The 17,885-nt window shown below is 45.2% G+C and overlaps 1 protein-coding gene across 1 annotated transcript in view; it reads left to right on the top strand.

Moving 5' to 3' along the window:
* Window positions 1–17,885, top strand: part of CLSTN2 (calsyntenin 2) — a 657,536-nt gene that overhangs the window by 72,282 nt on the left and 567,369 nt on the right. The window lies entirely within an intron of this gene.

Raw genomic sequence — 17,885 nt, 5'->3', positions numbered from 1 at the left:
ATATTATTTTCCACCAGAGAGGGCTCTCCATTTCCTCTCTTAGGCAGATTGAATGAGGAAATAATTAACTCAATTCAATTAAAAAAATACACTCATATTTTTCATATCATGCAGTGCTCACTCTCTCTTTGAAGTGTCTGTAGCAGGTAGCCTTCACTGCAATTTCTCTTATACTAATTAATTAAATAAGTACCTTCATAAGTATGCAGTTCTCTTGTTTACTCATAGAATTAAAACAAAGATAGCTAATTGGAAGGTGACTTTCTTACATAAACAGATGACTAATCTGACCTTGGTTTCCATTTATGACAGGTACCACCTAGAGAGCCCTCCAGATGAGGTCCAGGCATTGATGAGGTGAGATGTGGGAGAGTTAGTACAAATCCACCTCTGGCCATTTGGATCCCAACAGGGAAACTCCATACAGCAATTAGCACCAAGAGCCATTCAGAAGGGCAGCAGAAAGGATGAACCTCTAAAAATATTTAGGAGGTCTTTCTTTAGAGAGCCTTTCTGATGCTGGGACCCTCTTAGAGACCTAGTTCCCTACTGTTCATGAACTTTCAATAATTCACTAACATAATGGAGACTTTCACCAGGGAGCAAAAACTTGGAAAAGATACCTGAATTAGAAAAAGAGACATATTTCTAGTCAAGAAGATATGGTTTCTAGCTCCTTTAATCAATGCAAGTAAAATCCAGTGGGAGAGGCTGCTTGTGCTAATTTGATTGTTACCTTATACAGCAGTTCACAATAAAACTCACTGGATTTGTTTGTGGGGGCTCCATGGATTTTATATCTTATTAAGCAAGGTATAAAAATTGCATATGAGCTTCTCTGTATCCTGTAGCTGATACTGTTTTGCTGTTCTCCACATACTGGCCATGTAATATGCTCCCCCTATTGGTCCACTGGGACCACAGTTTGTGATTCGTAAACAAGTGCTGTTGCATTAGGTGGTCTCTGTCTCCTATGGCCAATGTAGAAGGATAGGGAAGAGAGAGTGGTAGCCTGTGGCTAGCCCTGGATCTTATATTCACCAGAGAAAGTGGAGCTGAGGCTGAGCTCCAAGAATCCAAGGGTAAATGAGATAAGCACTAGAGACCTTGGCCCAGGAATGGAGAAAGGTCATGGCAGGGCAGGTCCGAGGAGGACAGGGTCCATGAAACCTTGGCCACTAGTGTCCTCCAATACTCTCATGTAGGCATGGCCTCAGTCTGGAGCCACATGCGTGGATGGATTTTTGCCCCACTCCTCACTCCAGATCCTCCACACGTGTTTTGTAATTGTTGGTTCTCTTGTTCTCATTCTCTCCCCATTTGTACTTGTTTATTGATGACCTTGGCTTTTCTCTCTGCATTTGGTCTTGATTCAACCTCTTGTTAAATTTCCTTAGAGTATCAAATATAGTGCCACTAGGACCCTGGGTCTTCGTTCACCCCCTGCCCATCAGGACTCACACACAGAGCCTCACCTGTTTTTCTTTGTGTCACCTTTTGGCCTCAGTAAGCCTTTTACCTGATAGCTTTATATGTGCTCACCCCTAAACTGAATGTGTGGGATTAAGTAAAACAAAATTCCCACTATTGAGCAGCTAGTTACACCTGAGGAGACAAAAGTTTCTCAATTTGTAACAAGATGAGGCTGTATTTTAATTAAATGCAGTGCTAAAGGGTATGATGCTTGAAGTCTGATTTGAGAAAAGTTAGTGCAATTTGAAGTAGGAGAAGAAGCAGATCTTGACCTGGGATATGTTTTCTGGTCCACTTTTGGACTTGGGCCAATGTCATCATCAGCTGGCAAAGTATGTGGCAAACAGCAATGGCAAAAGATGAAATGATAATAAAATTGTGGAAAGGTGTCAACCCACATATGCCAGAATGGTGATAGTCAACACTCTCTAATTTTGGCAGCTTAGTCTGAACAATGTCGTATACTTGATCTTGTCTAAGAGTTAATATTTAAGTTTATTCCTACTACTGCTAATATTAGCGAAATTATGATTCAGGAACCAGAGTTGATATTGATATTCAATATAACATACATATTCTTGAAAAAAATAGCTTCCAGTTTAATCCACAATTGAGGTTTCATGGTTTCTCAGGGGAGTTTCCATGGATCCCACAGTGTTAATAAGAATATGATATTTATGAACAGATGAATATACTGACCCATGGCTTTAAATCAAATGAGACATTTTTACCTGTGCAAGATCCTTTGTTTGATTCTTTCTAAAAAAAAAAAAAAAAAAAAACTAAATTGCAAGAAAAGTACTTGTGGTCATAGATTTTATAATAATCTTCCTCCCACAAATCTAAAATAATCTTATGAAAGATTCAAAGCCTGGGTTCTGAAACACCTACCAGGCTTTCTTCAGGATGTGACTCCTCTAGCAGGGAAGCCTTTCCTTAGTCCATATGCAAATGTTCCTGGAGGCAGTTGGTCTCCACAGCCTTCTTCAAATCCCTTGGAACCTCTCCAGGCACCTTGGAATCCAAGCTAAATCTTTCTGGTTGGCTGCATAGTGTTTTATCATGCTTTCCCCATGTCACTGTTCCCTAAATAAGATCCACAGCAGGTTGGTGTTTCCTAGTCAAGCGTGGCATCTTTCCTGTCTCCTGAGTTTGTGTTCCACACCTGTTACTAGCCATGTGATACTTGCTAGGCCATTTAATTTTGGTGCCTCTGTTTTCTTATTTGTCAAATTAAAACATTCCTCACTACTAAGAGGAATACTGCAAGGGTTATATATAAGTGTATTTTTAAGTGCAGTCTCTGGTTTATTATTGGTACTCAGTAAATAGTGGCTCTATCAATAGTTGCTCTAGTGATTAGGATGAAATGAGGGAGACACTTAGCTGCAAAATTTAAGGACGCACCAAAGGAAACCAATCTAATATCAAAATAAATAATACTTAATACAGTATTTTAGAAAATCAAGGTTAAAGCAAAAATCCAAGATAAACAAATGTCAAGATTGCAAATAAATGCAAGATCAGTGTTACTGATTTTTTCTTTTGTCTCAGGCTGTAATAGAGTACAGCATACAGAGGGTGATGAATAACTACACATTCACGCCTATTTCTGACCCACCAAGAAGTTCCTTTTCCCTCTGTCATTTACTAGGGATATGAAAATGAGATGGAATGGGGTGGCAGATTATCCATCTTGCAGAGATGGTTTCACTAAGCTGTTGGGCTTGCTGAGGAAGTAGCACTCAGAAAGCCATGCATATGTCCAGAAGCAGGCAGATCTGAGTTGAGACTGAATAACTAACTGCTGTGAGACCAGGCCAAGACCTGATTAGATGGTGTGGAAACAGGGCCAGGGGGTCAGGAGAGGCAGGTGTGCTGGCAGCTGGTGTGCTTAGCACAGGTATAAGGGGTGCCAATGGGATCTGCTGTCCAGGGCTGTATTTTAATGGCGCAGCCTTTCCCCTTCCCCCATCCTGTTCCCTTTTCATTATGAGTTTATGGTAATCCGATTACAGGAATGCAGTTGAGTCCCATGAAATATGAATTTAATTCATTCATTTTTCTGTGCTACCAGCAACTTTGAAAAGAAGAAAAAGAAGATGGTTTAAATAGTGCTGGGGGTTCCATCCACCATTCCACTCTGAGTGAGCATGCCAGGGGACGGTGGGAGGCTCGGTCTGGATCTCCTCTTGGTGGGTCTCAGTTCCCATGTACCTACTAGAGTGTGAGTACCTTGCAAAGCTGAGTGACCTCCTTGTGTTTGTTACTTGTGTGTGTGTACTGAGATTGTGCATGTTAACTTTATGTGAGCCCCTTCCTCTGGCATTCAGCAGAGAACCACTGACCTTGTCCAGTGGTGGAGGAGAGATGTTGGCTGATTCTCTATGTACCTTCTGGGAAATCCAAGGGATTTCCTGGAGGTAACTTGAACTATTCATGATTTTCACAGCACATGCCGATCTAGAACTAGCCTTTAGATTAGATGTAATTTGCTGTTTTATGCATTCATCTACTCATTGAACTGCCAACAGTTATTGAGTGAAGACTCTTGGTTCAATGCTGTGCCAGCTGCAGTGATGCCAAGTCTAGTAAGATGTAGCCCTAGCTTCAGTAGTTCATATTCCAGTGGGAATAACTACATGTAAATGGCTGATTTCAGAGTGAATAGTGTTGGGAGCATGGTTCTGGGAGGTGATGATGTCTCTTCTTTCCCAAGTCTTTGAATTTGTCCCCTGAGTGTCCCATGCTTCCTTAAGGGAATAGCTGTGAGCTGTCTGATTGCCCTAGGCCATCGCATGGCCCGAGTGATCATGCTCCTGGCAGTATTGTCCCTGGTGTCATTGCCCTTGGCATCCTTTTCCCTTTGGCCAGTATTCCAAGGCTCAGGTCACCTCTGCTCCTGCAGCCTGCCTTTCTTGACTTCTTCAGCCTGCACTGAACACCTTCCATGCTGGGCTGAGTAAGAAGGCCGCAGCCTGGTAGGTGAGAAAAGCCCAAGAAAGCAGGAGGCATGCTGCTTGTGCAGGGCCTGGGAGGCTATGTGGGAGACAGGCAGCTGTTTTTGCAATGTATGGGGGTCCTCTGGGGCCCAGTTCCCACCATTTGGCCAGCTCTCCACAGCACCTGCTGTCTGCTTTATTCAACTCTGCCTGGATCAGAGCCAATGCTTTGCCTCCATTAGGGCTTCCAGAGTTTCAAAGTTAACAGAATTTATCTAATATGAACAATCAGAGGATTACAATTTGGCTCCAGGAGGCAATCAAAGAGTCAGTTGTATTACTTGCCCAGCACATGTTTCCAGTGATGGCAATGACGGAGCTGGCTGTGTTTGTGCCCAGCTACTGGCTTGATTGTTGGAAGCCACATTCTCCATTATGCTAACACATCAGAGAAACATGGACAATACAATCAGTCCCACCAGAAATTGATCCAAATAGCATTTGTTTTACAGACTTTCTCAAATATTTAGATGTTTGGCTTACAAAGACTTTTTTAATGCAATTTTTTGGCCTCATACAAACAGAAGCCTTGTTGACTTTATTTTTGCATCAATGTAAATGTTTTCCTTTACTAATGTTTAACTAATGTGCAGTGTTACAGATAGCTGAATAAATAATAAACATGGAGTGGACTTGTGTTGGACAAATTTTGGCTGTGACATTGAAGAAAGATTTCTTTCTTCATAATGTTTATAGGAGGAATATTTCCTATCTATTGTACTTATCCACCCATGCTATTTTCTGTTCTTTCCTGACGTCCCATTTCCTGATTCCAAGTGTTGATCTTTAAAACTGACCTTGGTAAGTCATTGCCTGCTTTGAATAGATTTTCTTTTTTATTCCTTTTTATTGTGCAAGTAATTCATGGGCATTTTACAAAAGAAAATTAGATAGTTCCGATAAACAAATTCAGAAAAGAATTTAAAATCACCAATAATCCCTTCACCTAGAAATAATGAATGTGATCATTTTATTTGGTGTTCATCTGTTCAGATATATTTATTTGCCACTTATTCAATAAATATTTATTGAATTCCTATTTGGTACTCAATACATGGAATCATCCTATCCATATTCTTTGGAACCTGTTCATTTCTTCTAGATGTGTATATCTTTCCAAGTCAGTAAATGTATGTTTACACTGTCTTTTAAAGTGCTTTTCAGTGGTAAGTTTGTGTTGGCATATCTTGTTATTTTTAAGTTTCTGCTGTTATAAATTTTTGTTGTTATAAAAATTGCTGCAACAAAGTTTCTTGTAAATATTTCTTTGCATGCTTATCTGATCAGTTTGGAAAGATTTTCACATGTATTTATTTCCAAACTACAAAAGGAGATGTATCACTCCCACAAAAGTGCATCAGTACTCATGAGTCACTCATACTGAAATTGCTGTCTCAGCAATGGGTCTTCACCCACGCTGTGGCCCTTGTCCAGACATTGCTTCACAAGGCTCACATTTGATTGTCCTTCAGTTTCAATTTAAATGTGACATTCTGAGAATGTCTTTCCTGGCCCTCCCTCACACTAGGTTTGTATTATTACTGTTGCCACCCGCAGTCATCCATAACACCAACACTTCTGTTCTATTAAGATCACTGACTACAAGGATCCTCTCTCTTTGGCTTATACTGTCTTTCCAACCAATTTGCATGGTGCTTGGCCCATAAATATTTGTTGAATGAATAAAAGTAACTGTTTGTGGTAGGAAACTTCTGCTTGTCTTTGATTTTCATTTCTATCTTTCGGGAGATTTCTTTACCTTGCCATGAACTAGGAGGTGTTGGTTTTATTCTTTGTGTTGGTGTGAAGACTCTTTCTGTCATAAATGAGAAAATATTGACTCCTGTAACTTAAAATTCCAGAGGTAGAAGTGGCTTCAGGCATGGCTGGATTTGTGTGTTCCATGCTCCCAGAAATTCATCATTGCATTTCTAAAGCTGGCTTTTCTCTAAGCCAACCTTGTTACCTACCAGGTGCTCCTCTCTGATCAGAGGGATGGCCCACCTGTTCCAGATTTACATCTTGCTCTTTCCAGATAATTTCATCAGTCATTTTATGGAGGACTTCGAATGGCCTGACTAGGGTCACAGGTTCCTCCCCAAACCTCCTACTGTGCCCAGGGTTATGATGTCCTCTGGACACTGCATCCCACAGGAGACCAGAAGGAAGGAGAAGAAGACTAAATTGATTGCTCCCACCATCCACTGCACTCCCCAGTTTTTGTGAGGTCTTCAGCATGTCAGACCTCCTGGAGCTTTGTTTTGTTGTTGATGATGATGTTCATGTAAAAGATTTGAAAAGTCACACTGGATTTATTGTTGTGAGGATCCAGTGAAATAATAGATATGAAAGTACTTTGGCAATTATAAAATAATTTAAACAAGTAGGGCCCTTTTATATTCTAGATCTGGTAGTCCGTTTGTCTTTATGCCTCAGATGTACTTGAATGGCTTGTGTGTTCTAGGGGCTACAGTGAGCCTCAGCAAGAAGGGGTGGAATCTGAGCTGGGGCAGAGGGCAGTCCTCCTAGCCACCTGCAAAGCGGCATGTCACCACAGTCAGAGCATGAAAAGGTTGCTGGCCTCAGCAGGCAGGTTGCTTCCACAGGCCCTCCAGGGAAGACCCAGGGACCCGCCCCAGAGGCCTCTGAGCTTGAGCCATGGTGCTGTTAACCTAGAAGGCTGTTTAGGGAGCAATGTTTTCAGGAGCCTATAACCCTTGATTGGCGATTTGTCTGCACAATGACAAGTATGGTGGTGTCAGAGTCAGGTCTGTCACAGCTCCTCTGCTGGAGTTTTGGTGGATTTCTTGCTTTAGGAAGTGGTCTCAGCAAAGCTGAGGAGCCAGCAGCAAAGGGTAGGGGGTGATGGCTAGTCTCTTTCTTCCAGGACATGAAACCTTGACCTGCAGACCATGAGCTCTTCCAACTTCATTTTTCTCTACCTCAGATGACCAGCCCGCCCAGTATGTGCTATGTGACTTCAGACCAACTGCTGAATCTTTCTAAACCTCAGAATCTATTCTCTGTAAAGCATCTCAAATGTGCATTTTAAAATGAGAGAATACACAGATGCCACCTGGCCCAGGGCTTGGTAGTGTATAACATATACTTAATAAGTGGTTATCTCTCCCCGGCCTCATCCTTCTGACGATTCCCCTCAGGACTGTTTGGCTCCTGTGTCCTAACATAAGCCTGGTTCTTCCTAAATGGTTTGGCTACTGGGACCTTTTTCCTGGCTGCTATCCCTTTGCATCAGAGTTTTGTTGAGTTCTGGCAGGAAGGGTAAGTGTCTGGGAGTGGGACTGAAGTACTGATCCCAGGGTCCCAGTGACAGGCAGTGGGTGTGGGGTGAGAGTGGGGATGTGAGGGAGAGGACCCCAGATCTGGGGTGCAGAATGGTCCTAGTCAGGAAATTGAGGCCAGGGAAGCCTCTGGGAGATCTGAAAACCATTGCAATAGTTCACTGGAAAAAACCTGAGATTCTATTGTGCTGGAGGTATGCAGGAAACTCTGAAGAAGGCAAAGCAGACTGGCTGGAGGTGACAAGGCTGGGTACTTCTTGAGTAAGGTGCACAAGGAAGATGGAGGGGAGGAACCTGGCCTGGGAGCTCTCCATGCTGCAGTGCTCAAAAAGCACTTTCACAGAGAATGCCAAGAGAAGGAAGGAGGGAAGGGAGAGGGCAAGAGGTGATAGCAACTGAGTAAGAAGCTGTGTGTGAGAAGGGGAGGGAGCAGAGAGAGAAGACATGCAGAATATTGCCATGTGTATCAGTAAGGATGCTTTCACTGCAAGCAGCAGAAAATTCAATAAAAACATGTATTTATCTTCCAGGACAGGCTGTCCAGAGCTTGGTGGTGATGTCATCAAAGTCCCCAGCATTCTCTTCCAGCCTTGGACTCTTAGCCTGTGTATTTGCTATGCCCCACGGTGTCAGGACTGTTGTAGCGGCCCCAGATAATGCATCAGTGTTGTGGGGAAGAAGGGTAAAGGTGACTCAAGGAAGAGCGGTGACCAGCAAAAGCTTTTCCCAGACTCCCCAGTGGATTTCTCTTTCTAACTCATAGGCAGAACTGCATCTCTTCAACTCTCCCAGCTGCACGGAAGGAGAGTCATTAGTTTTCGCAGCCTCCACAGTGAGGCAGGCAAGTAAGAAGGGTAGGAAATGAGCATAGGGTGAGCTAGAGCAAGATCCATAGACCCTGTTGGGTAGGCCTGGGTGCCAGAAGCATGGAAGGTGCCACAGTGAGGAAGGTCAGAAAGCAGGAGGGACTTTAGAGGGAAACTGATGAGCCTGAAATTTCAAGGTGTATCTGAATAGAAACAGCACTGGTACTGGAAAGGCAGCCTGGAGGTGTGGCTGGACATAGAGACATGAGAGTGGCTGTTACAACCATGGGTGACAGCAGCTTTAGAGGAAGAAGGCTGTCTTAGCCCAGGCAGCAGGAGGGAGCCAGGGGAAGTGTCAGTATGATGGAGGCCAAGGGAGGAGGGCCTGCTCAGTGAATGGATGAGCCAAGGAGCAGCTACAGGGAGAGAGACCCACCTCAGGAAAGCATCATCCACCAGGGAGAATGTGGTGGGGTCACAGAACCAGTAGGAAAACTAGGTCTCTTCAGGCAAACAGTTATTATGTACTTTCTGTATGCTGGGAATTAAACCCGGAAACATGTCAGAGAGCCTTTTTGGGAATCCATGAATCTAATTGTGAGTGAGAGAAAGCCCAGGAAGGCCCGCAGCTCTGGAGCCCTGGACTGGGGGCGATGAAGCCTGCAGCCTATGCTGTCCTGTCCCAGCCACATGTGGTGACAGCAGAGCGTGGCATTGAGGGAGGGCCTCATTGCTTGTTCCGGCTCTTTGTTTTGGCTCACAGGGATCCGGAGCTGGGAGTGTGGGAATCGAAAGCAGTGCGTGGAGACAGGGACACATGTGGGTGATATGGAAATAAGGCCGTTTGGGTGCCAAATGCTGAAATGTCTCTTTTCTGAGGCTTTCGCGATCCAAATATATAAACTGCATATATGAACACACAATGCTACATCACAGAAAATCCAATGCTTAGATCTCAAGTTTTAATTTAAGAAAATCAAATTGCAAAACACCAAAAATAATCAGAAACATAAATAGCAAAGCAGGCCTGTCATAATCACCAAACTAAAAACCATAACTAAAAAAAAAAAAGAAGACGCTATAGAAATGTGCTAGTTGAATACATAAGCTGACTCTTCCAGATGTTACCAGCCAGCATTAGAGGTGGGGGCAGCCTCCGCCTGTGGAATGCCCACATCACTGCAGTTGAAATGTTCTTTTACCTGACTGGTCAGAGCTCAGGCCTGTGTCGCATCCTCCTCCCCAGGCATTTCTGCAGCTCCCCAGGGGATGTGGATGTTAAACCAACTGTGCCAGGCATCCGTTGTTCCCTGTGTTCTGGCTTCTTTCTGAACAGAAAGCTGCTTCCTTCTGACTACTGATGTATTCCTTGATGCCATTGCCCAATTCCAGAGCCAAAAGGACCTCAGGTCTGCTGCTGACCTATTGGCCTGCCATCGCCATAGGTGGAACTGAGACAAGGTCAGTGTTGCCCTTTGGGGAGCCCAGAATTACAGAAGTAATGTTGAGAGCCTGTGATGGCAGGGAGGATGCAATTTTGTTTTATTTTATTAATTCATTTATTAATTTATTTGTTTTTCAGACAGAGCCTCACTCTGTCACCCCGGCTGGAGTGCAGTGGTGTTATCTTGGTTCACTGCAACCTCTACCTCCCGGGTTCAAGTGATTCTCATGCCTCAGTCTCTGCAATAGCTGGGATTACAAGCGCGCTACCATGCCTGGCTAATTTTTATATTTCTAGTGGAGACAGGGTTTCATTATATTGGCCAGGCTGGTCTCAAACTCCTGGCCTCAAGTAATCCACCCACCTTGGCCTCTCAAAGTGTTGAGATTCCAGGCATGGGCCACTGCACCCAGCCAGGATGCAATTTTTAATAGATGGTTCAAGCTCAGTAAGAAGGTGATGTTGAACAAAGACAGAAGAAGACAAGGGAGTGGGCCAAGTAGGTGTGCGGGAAGGAGCATCCCACAAACAGAGCAGCAAGTATAAAGGTCCACAGTAGGACCTGCACCCATCATGTCTGAGGAACAGCAGGGAGGCCCATGTGGCTGGAGCAGAGTGAGAAATGAGGAGAGGAGCAGGAGATGGGGTCAGAGACGGGATGGGATGGCAGGGTATGTGGGAGGGTGGGAGTGATCATTCGGGGTTCAGTGGCCATCCTAAGAACTTTGGATTTTTCTCTGAGATGGGAGTGATTGTAGGATTTTGAGTAAAGGAGGAACTTGATCTGCCTTAGATACGAAATGAGATCTTTAGCTCCTGTGTATCAAGAACTGTGAAAGTTCTGTTTACAAGCTGATGGTTGGCCTGCTGCAGTTTCACAGATGCTAGCAGAGACATGGGACTCCTGGTCAGAGACAAAGGACTTTGTGACCACAACACAGCAGACAGCGTGAGTCTCTTGTTCACAACCATTCCCCTTGCTCTTTGAGTCCCACGGGGGCGATTTGGAGCAGCCCAGTGGGTCTGTGTCACACTGAGGAACTCTGATCTTAGGAAACCCCTACTCTTACAAGGGACTATTAGCAAATCTGCCCTAATTTTGCCGTGGAGTAAGTCAGTATCTTTATGATCCTGCTTGGGAAACAATTTGCTGTCTGTCCAGGAAGAGGATACAGAGTATACACCTCCCTCCCAAGGCGTTTATGTGTAAACATCCTTGATGAGATGGTTCAGGACAAATGCCATGGAGAACTGCCCCCAACACTGTGATGATGATCAACTAGGAGAAGGAGGGAAGAGGTTGATCCTGTCCCCTGAGGGAGAGATGACAGTGCTTGGATGAGGGTCACAGGAGTAGGGATATTGCAAAACAAAAGCCAGAATCTGGGTGTTCACTAGAGATTAGTCAACAGAAGTTCCTGGCAGATTGGATAAATAGTGTGAGAGAAGAAAGAAGCAAGAAGGACTCCAAGGTTTGGGGCCGAGAAATGGAAGAATGGGATTTCTGTCAACCTAGTGGGAGGAACAGTGTTGGTTGGAAAGATCAATAGTTTTGGACATGATGAGTTTGATTTACCTGTTTATTTGAGTGGCTCAGAAGCAGGACTGTGGAAACTGGGCCTAGGGCCTGATGATCAGACCTGTCTGCCTAGAGCAGTTGCTCTTATGATTATGGTAATGACTGTTCTGGTCAGGAAGGGAAGGACTCCAGGAAAAAGCAGGCTGTCAGCCTCTGCTCCACCTTTCTGGCTACTTTCCCTCCTATGCCATTGCAATTGACTTTCTCTCTTAGTTTCCCATTTGGTACCTGCTCAGCAACGTTGGCAGTATCTGCCCTAGGCTAGGCCTTTCTGAGACACAAAGCTGAGAAAGTCACGTCACTGCCCTGAAGAGTGCAGCCTCAGCCTAGAGGGGCAGCCTGATAAGCAGTGTGTAGTCATTCTACAGGGGACTTAGCCTGTTACACAGGTGCAGAAATGGACAGGGCTCCCTAGACAGGGTAGTGACGTGTGCAGAGGCATGGCTGTGGGGTGGGTGGGAGATGAAAGCTTGGGCCTTTTAAGAGCTCTAGGAGCTGAAGCTTACTGCAGCAAAGGAGGTTAGAAGAAACAAGGAGGGCTGGCCGGGCACAGTGGCTCACGTCTATAATCCCAGCACTTTGGGAGAACAAGGCAGGTGGATCACCTGAGGTCAGGAGTTCAAGACCAGCTTGACCAATATGGTGAAACCCTGTCTCTACTGAAAATACAAAAATTAGCAGGGCATGGTGGCATGCGCCTGTAATCCCAGCTCCTCGGGAGGTTAAGATAGCAGAATTGCTTGAATTCAGGAGGCAGAAGTTGCAATGAGCTGAGATCATGCCACACACACACACACACACACACACACAAAAAAAAAAAAAAAAAAAAAAAAAGAAAAAAAAGAAAAAGAAAGAAAGAAAAGCAAAGAAATGGGAGGACCGAGACTGGCTTACAACCCCTCAGTCTGCCAGGCCAAGAAATCTGGCAGACCAGTTATTTTCACTGTGACTCAAGACCTATTGAGTGGTTATACATTCAATTTAATAAGATAGAACTAAAATTTGAGAAAAGATCAAACGTGCTAGGATAGGAATAGAAGAGGAATTGACTCTTGAATAACATGGGTTTGAACTGTGAGCACCCATTTATATGAAAATTTTTTATTCAATGAATATATTGGAACATTTTTTTTGAAGATTTGTGACAATTTGAAACAACTCACAGATGAACCATGTAGCCTAAAAATATCAACAAATTAAGAAAAAGATATATGATCAATATATAAAATATATCTATTAATCAACTTTTTATGTTATCAGTAAACTTCCAGTCACAAGTAAGCTATTAGTCATTAAGTTTTGGGGGAGTCAGAAGTTGTACACTGATTTTTAACTGCACAGAGGATGTCGGTGTCCCTAACCCGTGAGTTGTTCAAGAATCAGTTGTAGGTTAGAATAGAATATCAGAGAGCAGCACATGCAGTTAGAGTGCTCTTTCATGGTAGCTGTGTTTCAGTTATGTGCTTGTGGTGTGTCCTGGTCCCATGTAGTTGTATGGCTCATTATGGATCTTGTTACATGTCTGGAAGTCCTATTAGTGTGCTCTCAGCTGATGACATATGTGCTGGCTTGACCTCTCAGCCCTGGAGATGGCCTGAGCCTGGGCAGGTAAGTCTCCAGGCAAAAACAGCCTCCTGTTTAAGCTGCTGCACCACACAGAGGTCATGGTTTCCTATGCATGCTGTGACACAGGCAGGTTGGGAAGTGCTGGTCAGAGGGGTGGTCACTGAAGGGTTTTGAAAGCAAGGAGTATGGGTTGGATAGACATAGCCACAGAGAGGAAGGCCTGCAAAGGGCTGGACCTGGATCTAGGGATGCTGAGATAACACCTGCCACTGACCTTCCAGGAGCGTTGACTATGTGGTTTCAACATTGGTCCCACCAGCCCCATGCAAAGTTCTTTGGGAGCCTGAGCTGAGCCAAGTGCCCCTCCATCTCCAGGCACATCTCTTGAGCCTAGCTGGGTTCCACTGAATGCACATCTCCAGGACCGTGCATACAGTGGAAATCAAGTAGGCCCAAGGCACTATGTGGGATTGAGGTGGGCAGTGAAGCCCGTTAGCCTTTCAACCCTTGGAGTGGAGTAACTCCTTTCCAAGATGAGGGGAGGCAACAAAGTGGAAGGAGACCTGGAGTATGATTTCTTCATTTTAGAGCCTCCTGCACAAGCAGAAGCTGGCCACAGGCCTGACTCAGGCCTTTGCTTGGACCTGCATGTGCACAGGTCAGTGTCCTGAGGTGCGGCCCTGCCAGGGCCTGGAGCGGCTTTGTTGCCTCATCCTGGAGTATTCATGAGCACTTGGCCTATGCCAGAGATTGTTTTTCCTAAATAAGTCTGACAGTGGAGGAAGATATCATCTTGGTGCCTCTGCAGACCAGACCAGTATAGTCTATTTTTGTTTCTAAGGAAGAAAGGAATAGAGGGCTTTGTTCTTTTTTTTTTTTTTTTTTTGGAATTAGCTTTTTTTTTTTTTTTTTCCCATTTATTTATTTTATTGCATTTTAGGTTTTGGGGTACATGTGAAGAACATGCAAAATTGTTGCATAGGAACACACCTGGCAGTGTGATCTGCTGCCTTTCTCCCCATCACCTACATCTGGCATTTCTCCCCCTGCTATCCCTCCCCAGCTTCCCACCCCCCCCCGTCCCTCCCCTATTTCCCCCCACCTGACCCCAGTGTGTAGTGCTCCCCTCCCTGTGTCCATGTGTTCTCATTGTTCTTTTGAGTCTCAGAAATGGAACAAAAATTATAAGGCACAACTTCAGGGTACCCATTTTCTCCACATTTTAAAAGAGAAATATTATTCTCTTCTTACCTCTCATTGTAGTGGCTGAGTGATCAGCTGTGGTCGCCATGTTTATGCATCTGGAAGATGCTTTTAATGTGACATAATGCTTCTAATTCATTTTTACCTAATCGTCAGATGTAAACCCACTTGTTGCTCCTTTAAATGAATCCTCAGGCCTGAGGGGAGGCATTTTGCCATACTCCAGGAGCAGCAATATTATAGCAGTCTCTGCTGATGGAAGTTCCTCTTGAGCACAGGGGCTGGCTGTCCTTAGAAACTTGCATAGCAGCTAGGAAGGCATTGGATCTGAACAAGCCCAAGGCGTGCCCTCTTCTAGGACCACAGCCTGCTGCATAAGGCAGATTGTATATCTCTGCCTCCCTTGAGGGTCTCTGAGGAGGAACATGGGAGGAAAAGGGTAGAAAACAGTGGGTAGTTTGTAGGTTAGCTCAGTTTCAAGGCCGAGCTCCCACTTAGTGCAGTGTGACCTCCAGTGGGTCATTTCCATGTGCCTCTGGTGTTCATCTGCAGAGTAAGACATGGTTTGTGTGTAAACAGCTGCGTTTCCAAGTTGGGGAGGGATCTTAGGGGCTGGTTCCCTTCATCATCCTCATTCATCCGCCCCAAGTCCACACACACACACACACACACACACACACACACACACACACCGCACACATGACTGTGTCACATGTACAGCACAGGGCCTGGCACTCAGTAGGTATTGGGTTCCGCTCAGCAAGTACGCATTGGTAAATACTGCATTGTAGGGGTTGCTCAACTTACATCTTCTCTAATGTTACTCACATTTTAAATACTTACTGATTGGATGCACAGCACATCTTGCCTTCCCAGTTAATGGATTATTACACATATATGGGACCTTGATGCTGGGCCCCTCTTCCCATTGCTTCAAGAGAGATTCTAAGCAGATGATCCTGGGAGTCACCTCAGCTCTAAAGATCTGGCTTCCTCTGCTTCAAACCACTCAGAGGAGTCAGCACTGGTCATGCAGGAGGGAGATAAGCCTCTTTGCTGCCCAAAGCCCCAGACCCATTATTATTAAAAAAAGATGGTGTGATGGTTAATTTCATGTGTCCTCTTAACTGGGCCAAGGTGCTCATCATCATTTTGAATGTTTTTATGAGGTGTGTTTTAGACGTTATTAACACTTAAATCAGTAGACTTTGCGTAACGCAGGTTACCTTCTGTAATGTGGGTGGGCCTCATCCAGTCATTTGAAGGCCTTAATAGAATCAAGATCGACCTCTCCTGGGTAAGAAGGACTCCTGTCAGACAGTGTCCCTTGAACTTGAACTACAACCTGGGCTCTTCCTTGAGTCACCATAATCACAGGAGCCTGGTTTCTAAAATTAAATCTCTCCTTTTCTCTCGCTCTTTCTTACCACACACATTTTATTGGTTCTGCTTCTCTGGAAAACCCAGAATAATACAGATGGTATCGTTGGGTATTTTTAAGTAATGTTTGTCAGACATATTTCCAGGCAAAGCTGATTTTGGCAAGAGTCAGTGAAGAGTCTAAAGCAGAGGAAACACATGATTGGGTTTGCATTTTCGAAAGGGGCTGGGCGGGTCAGATTGTGTGTAGGGAGATTGGGGTGAGGGGACAAGTGTACTTATCTGGGTGGGATGTGGCACATTTTGTGGCGGCAGTGGGGATGGAAAGGAGAGGCCAGAGTGGAGAGATATTTAGGCAGAATAACCCTAAAAGGAATCAGGACCCAGTTCATGAGAGTCAGAGTGGGTTCACTTTCTGGCTTGGGTACACAGGGGATGCTAGTGCCTGATGGTGCAGACGAAGGCAATGGGTCAGGGAAGGTGATGAATGTTCTATGGGGCGTGTCCAATTGGGCAGAACCTCTGGGATCTTCTGGGGGAGATGCCCAGGGAGTACAGATCTGGGAGATGGGAGCAACTAGCGGTGGTGAGCACTGGTTGAGTCCCCGGGGAGTGCGTGGAGCTCATCTGTGTCTCCACGAGGCTTGTCTCCCACTGGACAGCCATCAGGAGTGCCTTGCCTGGCATGTTCCCCTGCTGAGGTCTATTACCCAGGATCCTGCTGACACAAGGAGCAGGCTGCTAATGCTGAGAAGCAAACGTTCAGTACCTGTCACCAGAACGCAGCATGGGTGTTAAACACTATCTGGTGACTCCTTGAGAGGACCCTGTGCTAAAGGGACGAAATGTATTGCTTGTGCAGGAGGGATGGAGAGAGGGTTCCATGTATGTGTGTGTACCCAGGTGGAACGCTCCTGCATGCACACAGATGCATTTATGAATACTGCAACCTCTAAACCTACCACGATGCCTCTCGTCTTAGCTTCCCACCTCCCCCTTTCTATCCCTGCAACAGCTGTGTTATTCCCACTAACAGATAAGGAGAGCGAGGGAGACCTGTCTGTAGACAAGCTCAGTGCGCTGCTAAGGCACCAGGCAGCAGTTCTCTCCCCATGCCTTCCCATTATACCCTGTCCTGGGATGGCAGACCCAAGGCTGGACAGGCTCTGGGCTCTCTGGTCTGACCACTAACAGCATCTCCTCCTCCCCCTAGGCTCACCAGCCTCCAAGGCAGGACTCTGACACCAGGGTTATAAATGTGTCTGTCCGGGTGCATTATCTAAATTGTTATGTATCACCCTGGGTAATGGCAAAAGTAAAAACTGCTGTTAGCTCAGTGAATAAATCCTTGGTGCTGATCAATCATTGCACGACATAGACTCTTTTAATAGGCACAATTTACACAGAGGCTTGGCAGACTGCTTCGTCTTCTAATTGCAGATGGAAAATGGATGCCGATCTCTGCTGTGCAGTAAAAATGTAAACTATAAATGACTTAAATGTTGTGTGCTCCCTTCTCCACCCAGCACTCATTTTAACCTCGTATTTAGATACAGATCGAGGAAAAAACTACTCTCTTGTGAGATAATGACTTTACAATGTGGGGTTTGATGCTCCTCCCACCTGATGCTCCAAATGCTTCCTGGAGCCATGGTTTCCCCAGGTCTCCATCCGTGTGGGAAGCATCACTGTTAGCCACATAGACCATTGCCAGCCTCCTAAGTGCGATGCCATTAGACACTCTTAAGCACTCTGAGTTACTGCCCCTTATGCTCATTAATGCTCCTGTGGACTGAAGGGATCTGGAGCTTCAAGAAGAGCTTAACTCTAGCACAGAGCCCGGGGAGATTCTAATGGCAGTTATGAGCCAGTGATGGGCTGAAGGCAGAGCAGGACTGTCAAGATAGTCAACCTAATGGTGTGGTGTACCGGCAGCACTGCGGTGAGCCAGGCATGCTTCACCCTAAGCTTAGCTCCCAGACACCAGCAAGCCCTGCCCTGTTAGAAACTTCTTCCCCTTCAGAGTTAGAACCACAGATGTGTACCTGATATTCTGTGGTCTGAGTGGGTTGTGTGTGTGTGAATGTGTCTGTGTCTGCTGGGGCGGGTTTGTACTTTATGCTCCAGGAA

This window comes from Sapajus apella, unplaced genomic scaffold, assembly GCF_009761245.1.
Source record: "Sapajus apella isolate SASKATOON/1434 unplaced genomic scaffold, GSC_monkey_1.0 scaffold4, whole genome shotgun sequence".
Taxonomy (NCBI): Eukaryota; Metazoa; Chordata; class Mammalia; order Primates; family Cebidae; genus Sapajus; species Sapajus apella.
Note: the sequence above shows the minus strand (reverse complement) of the source record. Positions and strands in the feature narration are given on the sequence as shown.